The 13,280-nt window shown below is 34.4% G+C and overlaps 1 protein-coding gene across 18 annotated transcripts in view; it reads left to right on the forward strand.

The window, feature by feature from the left end:
• The window catches only part of PCDH7 (protocadherin 7), a 432,140-nt gene that overhangs the window by 19,215 nt on the left and 399,645 nt on the right, over positions 1-13,280 (forward strand). The window lies entirely within an intron of this gene.

Genomic DNA, 13,280 nt, shown 5'->3' on the forward strand with positions numbered 1-13,280 from the left:
TGCATGAGGGTATATTAATTAATGTAAAATCAACATTTACATGAAACAGTCTAAAAACTGTTTCACAAATTTAGCAGTTCTTTTTAATGGCAATATTCATATTTAGTCTTAAAATTTTAGTGCATTTTCAGCATTAAAATGAAAAGCAATAGGAGTTAAGTGGAGAGGGAGTCAGTTGAAACAGAAATGTAGTCTTAATATTCTTCTTATGAAAGCACAGTCTCAGTGGATTTTCATGCACAGTGGCATAATTGGTCTGACATAGATCCAGTGGGTCTGATTTCTCATGGCATATGGAAACTGCCAGGCATGTAACCAAGGCTGGTACCACGCTCTGAGTGACTCTTCACTATTATTATGTATGCATGCAATACACGTTTTATCATGAGACCAATCCATGGACAAATTAAAAATTATGCTTTTGTTCCCTTTGTGCTTTTCAATGTTTAAAATAAAATAAAAATTTCCCATGATAAAATTAATAATGAGCAACCTGGAACTATATATATTATATATATATAAATATATATTATATATATATTTTATATATAAAAAATCTATATATTTTAATATATATTTTTATATATATAATATATATTATATATATATCTAAATATATATTATATATATTATATATATATATCTAAATATATATTATATATATATATATCTCTTTGTCCAGTGTGCTGTAGGAGTGATGACTTTGTGAGGGTAATACAGGATAAACTCATCAAAGTCCAGAAGGGGAAATTCCTCCTTCTTTTCCTTTGGTCAGCATTTCTAGGCAACAAAATGTAACAGCGAATAGACTTTTTCTAAGAAGTACCTTTCTAAGCTTCTAGAGCTAATTTTACATTTGACCCTCTACAATTAATATTATAAACTTTAACAGTTCCCTTGTTGAGGGAAATGGCAATAATGATGGTATAAACAAATATATATTTTTTAAATTGCATCTAAATCTGTTTTTCAGTGTATTTAACTGTTGAACACAAGGATCAATTTCATATACAGAGATGGCATTTCTGTTGGATTTAGGAACAATAGATGGTAATGTCTGGATTTTTCCCAAACTAATGCTTATACTGTTAGGTCAAGGATATTAAAATTTACTCTCTTACTAAAACTTGATGTTTTCTTTAATGTTTTACCTTTAATAAGAAATGTATGTGTGTATGTATTTATGTGTAGTGGACGTATTCATATGCATATATACATATACATACATGAAACACACAGAAAGAGGTAATGCGGTTGACATTTCAGAAAGAAAATAGTGAATCACTACTATATGCCAATTATGCTTAAGGTCTATTCCAGGCACCAGAGAAAAAGTAGTAAATGAAACAGAAAAAAGTTTCTTCCTTCGTGGAGTTTCAGTTTTAGTGTTGTAATATGTAAATAGTATATCAATGATAATATGTAAATACATAAATAGCTAAACTTGCATTGCACACTATATTTTAGGCACTGGTCAACATATTTCACATATATTAACTCATTAAATAGTGATAATGATAAAGTAACACCTATAATTATCTTCATTTTTAGTTTTCGAAGCAATGTGCAGCAGCGTTAAGTAACTTGCTCATGGTCACACAATTTGTAAAGTGATAGAACTGAGGTTTAGGTAAGGACAGTTGGGCTGCAGAGGCCACTCTCTCTGCCACTGTGCATATATGAAGTAGAGGGAACACATCTATTTTACAGCCAACTAGTTCTGTGAGAATGGAATTGGATTCCCTTGCTTCTCTTCCCTTCAGTGATATTTCAACCTTGCTATTTTAGTATCTTGTACTATGTTCTTGAAATTAGGTCACTCTGTCCAATTTTTAAAAAAATAGTTTCACCTTAAATCTTACCTTATGCAAAACAAAAGATGGGAAGATGCATATTAGACCAGTTTTATCCTGTGCTTTTGGGAAACACTTCATAAAATATTTTTTTTTCATTATTTTATTTCAATATTCTTCAATTCACTCATTATGTATATAGTTTGTTATTTATATCATTAGTACAGGTAGGAAAAAATAATTTCATTATTTTTGTTGATTGCCAATTGATTCAGGATAGGAAAATGCCTTTTCATAGAGAATAACATTTTGACTAGGATTTTTTTAAAAGTACATTTTGTTTACCTTTTACAAAAAAAAGATACATGTTTTTCTCTTGAGGTTTTTTTTTTAATCTTTCACAATGTTTGAAAGAAAATAAAGTGAAAGTGAATTACTTATACAAGATTCTAGTTTTACCTAAATTAGTTGTTCATTATTAAATAGTCAATTAAAATATGACCTATGTCATCTAACAGTTTTTTTAAAAATATCATTTTACTTCTTATTAAAAGCATTTATATAAATTTTTATGATACATGCTTTTTTTTTCAAAGAATATGAAACATTTTTAATCAGCTAAAGTGTACATAAGCAATACCAAAGCCCATCTGAAGTTAATTCTTTATGAAAGCAATGGTGCAGTGATTTTTTTGCTGTGACATTGTGTTCTTCATGTGTGGATGACGCTTTTCATTGTAGGATTTTTTTTCAACTGAGATATCTCAAAATATGATCTTTGTAATATAACTTTGATATCGGTTATATAATGTTTTTAATACATATGATCTGAGTTGATATGAGTATCATTAGAATGATTTAAAATTTTAGACTTCAAAAACTAGTGAATTAACTATGCGAGGCTGTTTCCTTAGTCCACTTATGCATTTATAGAGTTTTGTTTACTCAACAGTAGATGGTTTTTTTTTTAGATAGTGTGTCACTCGGGCTCAGGTGATTCTCCCACCTCAGCCTCCCAAATAACTGGTGCTACAAGTGTGTGCCACCATATATGGCTAGTTAAAAAAAAAAAAATTATAGAGACAGGGTTTCGCCACGTTACCCAGGTTGGTCTGGAACTCCTGATGTTAAGCCATCTGCCCGCCTTGGCCTCCCATAGTGCTGATGTTACAGGCGTGAGCCACTTCACCTGGCCAACAATAAATATTAAAACATTGCCACCACTGCATTTTTTCCTAGGAATGGAAATAAAGTATGCTAAAATTGTAAGGAACCCAGTCAATCCCCTGCAGGTCCCAATGCCCAACATATCATTCAATGCCCAATGCCCAGCATATCAATGCTCCTTATCATTCTTTTGAAAGTTTAACTCCCAGTTGGAAACAACCAACTTAGAGGCAAGTAACTCTGGAAGTTGAATAGTGTTTGTTATTTGCTGACTGACTGTGGGCACCACAAATATAATCTGCAATTACTATATGAGTAGAGTATAAGCAAATTAGGGGCTGGAACAATCTGGCTCGATTTGGAAAGCTGTTTCAAATTTAGTGTCTGAAAGCGGACAATTAATTTTGAATCTATAAACGTCAATGAAAATATTTGTATGCTTTCAAGGAGGGTTCAAAAGAAGAAGAAAAGATTGAGGATGCAGCGTGTTTTGCATGATCTCATTGTAAGAACTTGATGAAATTTATGATTTGCTCTGTGTCTATTATTATCATTCTTGCAAGATGTTTCCTGGATACACCAGGAATACGCTTGTGAGTCTTTGTATTCACTCAGACAAGTGGCAGTTGTTTTCAGTCCTCAGTAAAAAATAGTGTAAACACTCACCTCACACAGTTAATAATAAAATTGTATGTTTATCAGTTCTTGAGAATTCATGGCTATTAATTTTGATTTTTGATTTTTTTTGTAAAATTAGAACAGTTATTGTCAGAGCACAAGTCAGGGCTTCCTAGTGGCAAATAATCATGTAACTGCGCTGCTTAGCCAGACAAATAGTTTAATGAAGAATTTATGCTTACCATTTCAAATATTATCTAGAATATTGCTTGCTAATCATTAGATGAAGGCACACCCTGGAGGGATATGAAGTGTCTGATGTCTCCACTGTGTCGTATTGCTGTTAATAGGATAGCATATGCACATTGTGAAGGAAGAACAGACATGGCTTGGAAAAAACAAATTGATCCATATAATATAGTACTTTTACAACCTACATGTATATATGGCTATATGCATTTCTCTTTAGAAATGCTGGGTTCTACATTTTAAGCTACAGAGATGCTGTGCAAAGAAAATGAAAGTGATTTGTGTGAAGCCTAAACAAAGGAAATTCAGAAACATTTCTAGTCCTAATTATTATATCATGCATATTTGTGAAACTTACCTGGAGTTCAGAGTTGACAGGTGTGATGCCCTTTTGATCTTTGTCATTAGTATACTAAAAGAGTGCTGCCACTTGAGCTGTGAATTTTGTTTTAATTCGGCTTCATATGAGAAAGAAAAAGAATATTCATCACATACTGCTTCATATCAAAAGAAATTGAAATGCAGAAAGATCCTCATATCTAAAAGCCACATAACTTACCATACAATATGCCATCATATTAGTGGTTACAATCCTGGCTAGGACGCAGATACAGATTTTACAAGATTTATTTTAGTCTTGATCTCTGATGTTGAGCAAATCACTCAACTTCTCTTTATCTCTGTTCTTTAATAATTCATCTAATACTCTCTGGGAAATGTAAGACACTATAAAAATCCAAGTGACACTTTGGATATTGATTAATATAATATTGATTACATATTATTGTAAATAAACTAGCTTTGGGGAAGATGGTGGGAAATATAAACAAAAATAAAATAATGATGCCAAAAACTGAAGCTAATATTTTCCTAAGGAAAAAAATAGTTTTTTCAAAAAGAATATCTTGTAACCAAAAATAGCAGAGTTACATTGTCACATTTTATTCCTAGCATTCATCTGTGGAGGAGAATTGAAGACATATTATTTTATCACTCTGCACAAAAGCTGAAATGTCTTATTGAAGAAAGGAGAGAAAATATGCTTCAGAGCTAGAGAGGAAAGTCTTAATTTACAAAAGGAAAAAAATCAAGGATTTTGCTCAGGGGTTCAAAAAATGGCTTATTTCTTTTTTATCACTTAAGCTGGTTTCTTGCTGGGCCTTTTTACTGAATAATTGAAAAAAACTGGGTGGGGGAGGGACTTTTTCATCAAAGGAAAAAGATAGAAATAAATGTACTAAGGGAATATAGATAGGAAGTTGTATCTTTCTGTACTTTTATGATTGACTACATTTTCTCCTAAACTTATAGTTGAAAAAACCTGAAAAAATATCGGCCTCTGAGGAAAATCCTACAGAATAAAACATAGCATTCTCTGCTCCTTCAATCCTTCTTCTCAATCTTTCTCTCTCATACATACACACACACACACACACACACACGTATACCTCAACAAGCTCAAACTACTTTATGTTTTAAATCAGTCATAATTTATCTTTGCAAACTAAAAAAAAATCAGTTTGGTGAGCATTGAAACTTTGGGGGAATATTGGCATTTTTGAAAGCTGCTTTCAGAATAAGTATTATTAACTATCTCACTAGATTTCAAGTTGTGGAGGAAAATTACTAGAATAATGACTTGGGCAAAGTAGAAATTCTGTACTTGGCAATCTTCCTGAAAGACATGGGATTGTAGGCAATCTATCTCCGTTGATTCTTTAGAATGCTCTACAACAGTCAGTTTATGATAGTCTGAGGTGTTGCTCTTTTCTTTCCCCAGTGGCATCCTGTAAGCTTTTGCACTTACTCTATCTTCATTTTTCCCGCCAAGCTGTTTTCTCACTGTCTCAGAGGAAGTCAGAAGTCAGTATCTACCAAGCAGCCAAGTGGTAGGATTTTAAACACTGAATGTTTTTTCAACTTCAGTGTCCCAGCTGCATTGAAAAAACCATAAAGGACTAACAGACTAACAAATTTACATTTTTAAAAAAATCAGCAAGTTTCCAACATTCCTTGATTCATATAACTAAAGGTCAGTAAAAGCAAAAGAGTTTCCTTAGGCTGTGTCTCCATTAACCTATATGATTCGAAATAAGGTGGGACCATAAGTAAGACTCTAATAATAATGTAACCATGATTTATATGTCCAATGGGTGTTGTTCATTCATTTATTTAACTCCCAATTATTAATGTTCCATTACGCTAGTAGTATGAAGCAGGAGCTGACAGTCTTGTAGGGGAGACAGACTTGTTCAAGAATAATTATAATGTAGTATGATAAGGGTTATAATGGGAACCATATGTACCCTGAGGAAGGACTGACTGATTCCTAGAAAGGATGACACTTGACACTTGCCTCACAAGAGTTAGAATATGGCTTTGATTTCCTTCTCCTTTATCAGTCCTGCATCAGTCTTGCAACCTTGGCCATAGGGCATCAACTATTCTCACTGGAGCTGAGTTGGGATGTATTTTTCTTCACATTCCTCCTTTACATTTCAACAAGTTTTTGCTTTTAACAGATTGCTAATGGATTAATTCTTTATTTGTCAATCCTAGAACCAGTTAATGAGCAATTCCCATTAGCTTCACTGTATTTTAGTCATTCTATGATTTTGACCAAAACTGAACTTATTCACTGTAACTGTTCACCCTGAATTCTTCACTCTTGGCTCTAAATGACTTTTAGTTATTTTTAGATGTCAAATCACCTTCAGATGGAACTTTTGCCATCATCGAGGAGATTGAAAATAGAGGGACAGATGCTGTGAAGCGATTTCCAAAAAAACAAGGAGTTTATATAAAGAAGATATATAGACACTTTTAATCATAGAAACATTTCTGGAATGTTTACACCCTCCCATGGCAACTTCTTTGAAGAGTACAATTCATCTGAGTCATAAATTATATTTTCCTAAAAACAGTCACGTAATCTCATATTTTTACATCTTGTTTTTTTTTATGAATTGGTTGTAGAGGGTGTTCTAGCCCTGGGATATCTGGAGAACAATTATAATGACTTTTTTTTTTTTTTTACAATTTCTAATTATTTTTAGGTGGCTTTCATTTATCTAGTGCTCTCCTTTTCACTGGAGCACTTATCATGTGTCCTATTAACACTGGTACTTGTTATCAGCTGGCTTTCAGATAATCCTGCTTAAGTGACTGGTTGATGACAGCTTTTAAGATACTGCCTCTCCAAGTTATATTTCTATTCATGGAGGATTCTAGAAGAACAAAAAGCCTTGACATGAGGCTTTCTAATAAAGGCACTCATGTGGGGCATCATGCAGTATGGAAAACAGTGGAGGCAAAACAATCCTGGTCGACTTTTCTCCTGTCACTCTTGGTCCCTGCATGAAGTCTTTTAAAGCTGTAACTAACAACAGATCCCTGGTTTTGTGTCTTGGTGGAAATTAGGTACTTCTTATTTAGTGCTGATATCATCCAGGATCAAATTACTCAGTTTATTTGTGTGTGTGTATGTGTGTGTGTGTGTGCATGCACATATAATTTTTCTTCTAAAGAGATTATTATTATTACTGTTAATTTTTTTTTGATACAGATTCTCACTCTGTCACCTAGGCTGGAGTGCAGTGGCATGATCTCAGCTCACTGCAACCTCTGCCTCCCGGGTTCAAGTGATTCTCCTGCCTCAGCCTCCCCAGTAGCTGGGATTACAGGCATGCACCGCCACATCTGGCTAATTTTTGTAGACGGGGTTTCAGCATGTTGGCCAGGCTGGTCTTGAACTCCTGACCTCAAGTGATCCGCCTGCCTCAGCCTCCAAAAGTGCTGGGATTACAGGTGTGATCCACTGTGCCTGGCTAAAGAGATATTATTTTTACAAATCCTGAAGCAATTCAAGGTTTGAAAGACTCTCACCTCGAGGAAATAATAGTGGCTGAATACTTTAAAATTATATTTCTATCTTTTATGAAAATGATTAAAAAGAAGCCACAGGCAGAAAGACCACAACATTTAAAAAGTGTCCTGGCCCACCCTCAGTGTAAAAGATAGTAAACAAAAATCCTAATTCAATCTGGTTTTTGCAAGAACCAGATTGATTTTCTGGGAATTAGCTTTGGTTGTAAGGCCCTGCAGCGTGAAGGGAGAGCAGGGGGTAGATGTTCTGGAATGGGCACCACAGTGCAATTCGCCTTAGTTACAGTCCTTGCCTTAATATTTTGGCATCTAATCTTCCTACTGTTTTATGCTGCCAACTTTTCCATTTTCTTGAGTCTTTATTTTTGGTGGCTATTCCTGAAATTTGCCCCATTTGCTTTCCACAAAGCCTTGCAGAATCTCTGTGTAATTCTCTCAGGGCCATAGTTTGAGCTAATGCATTGGTTGGCATAGCCTATTGAGAGGATATTTCCACTGGTAAATATTAGTGGTCTAATATGTCAACATTACTAATGACAAAATTGAAAATTGACTTGATGCCAAAAAAATTTCCTCTCACAATGGTTATTTTAACTAAGTCTGCTTGATGGAAAGAAGATTTTTTTTCCTTTTCAATCATTTCACTTCTTTTATTCCTCTCCTTTCTTTCTGTTTGTGTAGAATCTAGAAAACCATAAATAGGTTTTCCTTGCACTGGCCTATCCCCATGTGAGGATTTCGAAATATAGGTCATTTGTGTCACTGGGTCATTTATACCACTGGTATAGTAGTGAATTCTTTAGTGAATCAGAATACAGCAGTATAATGAATCATTTGAACAAGATATATTAAGTCTCTTAATACTTTAAGTATTTCAATGCATTTTTTGAATTATTTTTTCCATCATGGCAATTTATATTATGATTTTCTAAAGGCATTAGCTGAAACAACCTGTATGTTGTTAAAATGTTTTAGTATGGTTTATATAGTTAATACTGAACTGGATCTAAGAAAATAGAAGCATGTTTGTACTAGACAACCAGGATCCGCTAATTCATGTCCTACATGATGTTGGCTAATGCGTCTAATTATAATTTTCCAAGTGCCTTCCAAATCTTAATTTTATTCATTTATTAGCTTCCCATTGCCCCTGTAACAAATTATAATGAATGCAGTGTCCGAAAACAACAAACTTTTTTATTTTAAATGGCTCTTACGGTCAAAAGTCAGAAATGGGTCTGACTAGGTTAAAATCAATGTGGAGGCAAGGTCATGTTTCTTTCTGTAGTGTCAAGAGGAGAATCTGTTTTCTTGTCTTCTCTAGCTTCTAGGGCTGCCTGCATTCTTTGACTCTTGATCCCCTTCCATCTTCAAAGCCAGGAATGGCTAGTAGAATTTTTCTCCTATCTCTTCATTCTGACTCTCTTCTGCCTCTCTCACATTTAAGGACACTGTGGTTACATTGGGTCCATCTGGATAATCCAAGAAAATTTTATTTTCAGTTTATTTGTTTAGAAACTTTAATTCCATTTGCAATCTTAATTCTCCTTTGCCATGTAAGGTAACATATTCACAGGTTTCCTGGATTAGGATGTGGACATCTTAGGGATCGATTGTTTTGCATACTACAGGTCTGATTGGCAGACATTCCCAAAATTTGATAACCACCTGTTATAAGCCACAAAATATTATTTGGGTAGACTACAGTCAGGCTTTCTTTTTTTCTGTGCAATCTCAACATTTTATTACTGAATAGATACTTTATTATTACTTGCACTGTATGTTGCTTTTCCCTCAGAATAATTTATTAGTGTTTTAAACAAATTCAGAGATAGCAAAAGTTTAAGCGATCAGTTATTTTTCTGTAAAATGAAAGGTTTATTCTCATATACAAGGCTGTCAAATATTTTGAAATGTGAAAAAATGTTTCACACTTTAATAGGAGCACAAGACTGGAGAAACTTTTACAAAATATTTATTCAACTTATCAAGTGCCTGTTACATACAAATACTCTGCTTGTTGGATGTGATCTAACTGACCTGCTACAATCAGAGGCCGAGAAGGGGTGGTGAGGCCAGGCTTGAGATACAGTAGGTCTCATCCTACTTCTTTGAGCTTCAGTATCCATCTGAGTTTGTTTTCTGTGCTGTAACAGAATGCCACAGACTGGGCAATTTATAAAGAAAAAAGATTTATTTGGCTCACAGTTCTGGTGGCCGAGAAGTCCAAGAGCATGATACAGGCGTTTAGAGAGAGTCATCTCATGTTGGAAGGCAACACATCGTGAGTGAGCACATTAGACAGAGAACAAATGGGGCCAGCCTCATTCTTTTTATCAGGGTCTCACTCCTGAGATAACTAATCCACTTGAAACACAGCATTAATCTCTTTGTGAGATGAATATCCTTATCACCTAATCACTTCTAAAAGGCCCTACTACCTAATACTATTACAATGGCAATTAAGTTTTTGATATACGAATTTTGGGGTGACACATTCAAACCATAGCAGTACCATCTGAACACTGGGAATAGCAATATCATTAATTGACATCCTATGTGATATTGGCCATTCAGGGGTGTTGTGAGGGTTAAATTTGATAATGATGCACACGTCTTGGGATGTACAGGAACTCAACAGAAGATAATGTCTTTACTCTCTAAGGAGTGGCCTGACAATGATGCCACTGAATGGACAGCCTGATGGGTGTTCTCTGGGACAACTTAAAGGAAATAAGATGTAGTTATATCTGGCACTAGTCATAATTCTTTCCTCTCTTACAACTATGTCATATGACCCTTTTTCTTGCAAGAGTCCATATTAACCATTATTATACTAGTACTTATCAACAGGGGAAGGGATATGTTATGAATTGGAGAAGGCCATTTAGTTGTAGCTTCCTCAAATGCATTCGATTTATTCCTATATGCATTTTCTTTGGAGATAATGAATCCAAGATAATGTCTCCTTCTAAAACAAAAGAAAGAAAAAGGAAAAGAGAAATATTGACTATGAAGAAAAGGTGTGGTTTCACCACTCTCATCAATTAATGCCCCCTCAGATACTAATGGAAACATTACCTGTTACTGCTTTGAATTCATAACTTTTTTCATGGCACACATGGCTGACATCATTTCTTAAAGTCCGATAACAGTCTGTGTCTTGTATGAATGAGAAAATTTCAATCGGTGCAAGTTTTTTTCTTCGTCATGGTAGTGGGAAGAGGGGAGGAAAGATAGAACAGTCTCTGGAACTCTGAAACGCATTAAGCATCCTTCTTGATTTAACATAAAATCATCAAATACATGAGTATGCCTGGAGTTATTCTATTTTTTTCTATTGCCTGGTGGTCTTTCTTCTGTAGAAGAGGTTCAGAATACATTATCTTTGAAAAGGATTCCAATTGTCAATACAATATGCCTGCAACACTGCTCTTCTAAGGGGAAGAAAAAGAGATAATAGATGATTGACTGTATCACTTACATTTCATGTTATGCCCAGAGAACTCCACTATGATTTTTGTATTTTATCCGAAACCAGTGAATCCTGATGATAAAACACGGGCATTTAGGAAAATAGTAATAAAAGGAAGTTTAGTTTAATAAATGTGTATAAGGCCAGTGCAGTACAATGAAAATTAGATTATGATTTCGGTTTTAAAAATTCCATATGTACCATTTCTTTGTAGAATTTTTAGGTGCAGGATTATTAGATGCTGTAACTGTTTCATTTTCTAATCTGTAAAAATGATTATAATAACATTTATTTACACAGTTCTGGAGCTTAAATGAGATTAAATAACTGAAAGTAACCTGCAAGTTTCTATACAAAAGGTATTTATATCTAGTGGGTAGATGGCAGGGATGCTGCTAAACCTCCTATAAGGCACTGGGCAGCTCCTTGCAACATATACTTATTCTGCATAAAATGTAGATAATGCCATGTTAGGGAATTTCTGATCTATAATGAGTAGTACCCACTCTCTTCCACCTTTAGGCTAAAGTACTAGAGAGAGGGAGAAGTTAATAGATTATGAAAACAGAGAAATTTGGAGAGGGCTGTCCAAAGTGGCCCTGAAGCCTGGAAATCCTGTTTCTTTTCTCTCTTTTTAGTATGGGCTAGCAATTTCTCATTGGCTTAACCTTGCCATAAGTCAGAGGGCAAGGGACCTTGTGATTGCAGTTCATATTGGTCAACCTCCTGGGCATAGAACATGATCACAATAAATGAGAGTGAGAGTGGAAAGAATAGGTGTATATGAGTCTAGATACCTAGACTCAACCATTAATCCCTCTCTCAAACTAACATTCAACTCTGTGAATCTGTGAGGAAATGATGTCTGTGGCGAGGTTCATCTATACGCAGAGGGAAAAGTTAACCCTGGGTGCAAATTTGGAGAGGAGGAAAATTAGTTCCTAGAGATATTTTGTGTTTGCTCACTATAATAAAACAGTGCATTTGTTTTTGCCACTTTCTACTGTATGCCCTTATCCATTATGTGCATTCATTAACTTACCAAGTTACTGAGAACATGCTGCATTCTAGGTACTGGCCCATGTACTGAGAATACAAAAAATCGTTATGAATGGTGCCCACCCCGAAGCAGCTTTAAGTGTAACGCGAAAGACAGTCATATGAACAAACTATTATAACATTTGGAGCATTTATATATAAAGTACTATGATAGAGAATGGAAATACTATTTTTTTTTCCAGGATGTAGAAAGTTCTTGCAGAATAGGTGATATTTACAGAGTTGTTAAGGAAAGGCAGGTACTTTTTGGTGCAGGGAAGGAAAAAAACGCAAGACTAAAAATTGTCCTGTGTTATGGCGCAGAAGCAGTGGACAATGAGGCCATAAAATGAGTTAGGTTTTTATTTCAAAGACTTTTTGTGGCCATGTTAAGATATTGAAACTGTTACCTCAAAATGCTGGAGAATCTTGCACAGGTGATTTTGTACCTGTGCAAACTCATTTAATTAAAAACGACTTCCAACTTCTATAACCTTGTATGATATGAGCTATTTGGAATTTTGTCTTTAAATTAAAATCTTTCAAAGTAACGTGGTAAAATTAATGCTGTGCATATTTATTTGAGTGAGCTTAACTCAGTGAAAATTTTACTGAGGCATTTTGATGTTTAAAAGTGATTACACTTAATACGTATCCTTTGCTAGGCTATTTTGATTGGAGTGATATAGGATCAAAGATCTCAGAAATATTTCGAGCAAAAGAGTTCTTCTGTTTCCCAAGTATAAGCATTCCTTAAATCCTAAAACACATTGGAAAATATTTCTTATATCATTATCTTTTAGAAAACTGTGAAATAGCCATAGTTGGGGAATAGATTTAAGGAAAGTTTATAGGTTATATAATTGGATTCAAATATTATATTATGTGGATGTTCCTAAATTTGACAGTATTAAAATATGAGTATATATATATATTTTTTTGCATGGTCTCTGAAAAGTTTATTAATCTTTGTGTCCTCCACAGAGCTAGGTACTGTGCTTTGTAGGTGCTTAATAATGCTTTGGAACTGATATTGTAGATTTCACCTTTGGCTA

The sequence above is a fragment of the Pan troglodytes genome, chromosome 3 (assembly GCF_028858775.2).
Source record: "Pan troglodytes isolate AG18354 chromosome 3, NHGRI_mPanTro3-v2.0_pri, whole genome shotgun sequence".
Taxonomy (NCBI): Eukaryota; Metazoa; Chordata; class Mammalia; order Primates; family Hominidae; genus Pan; species Pan troglodytes.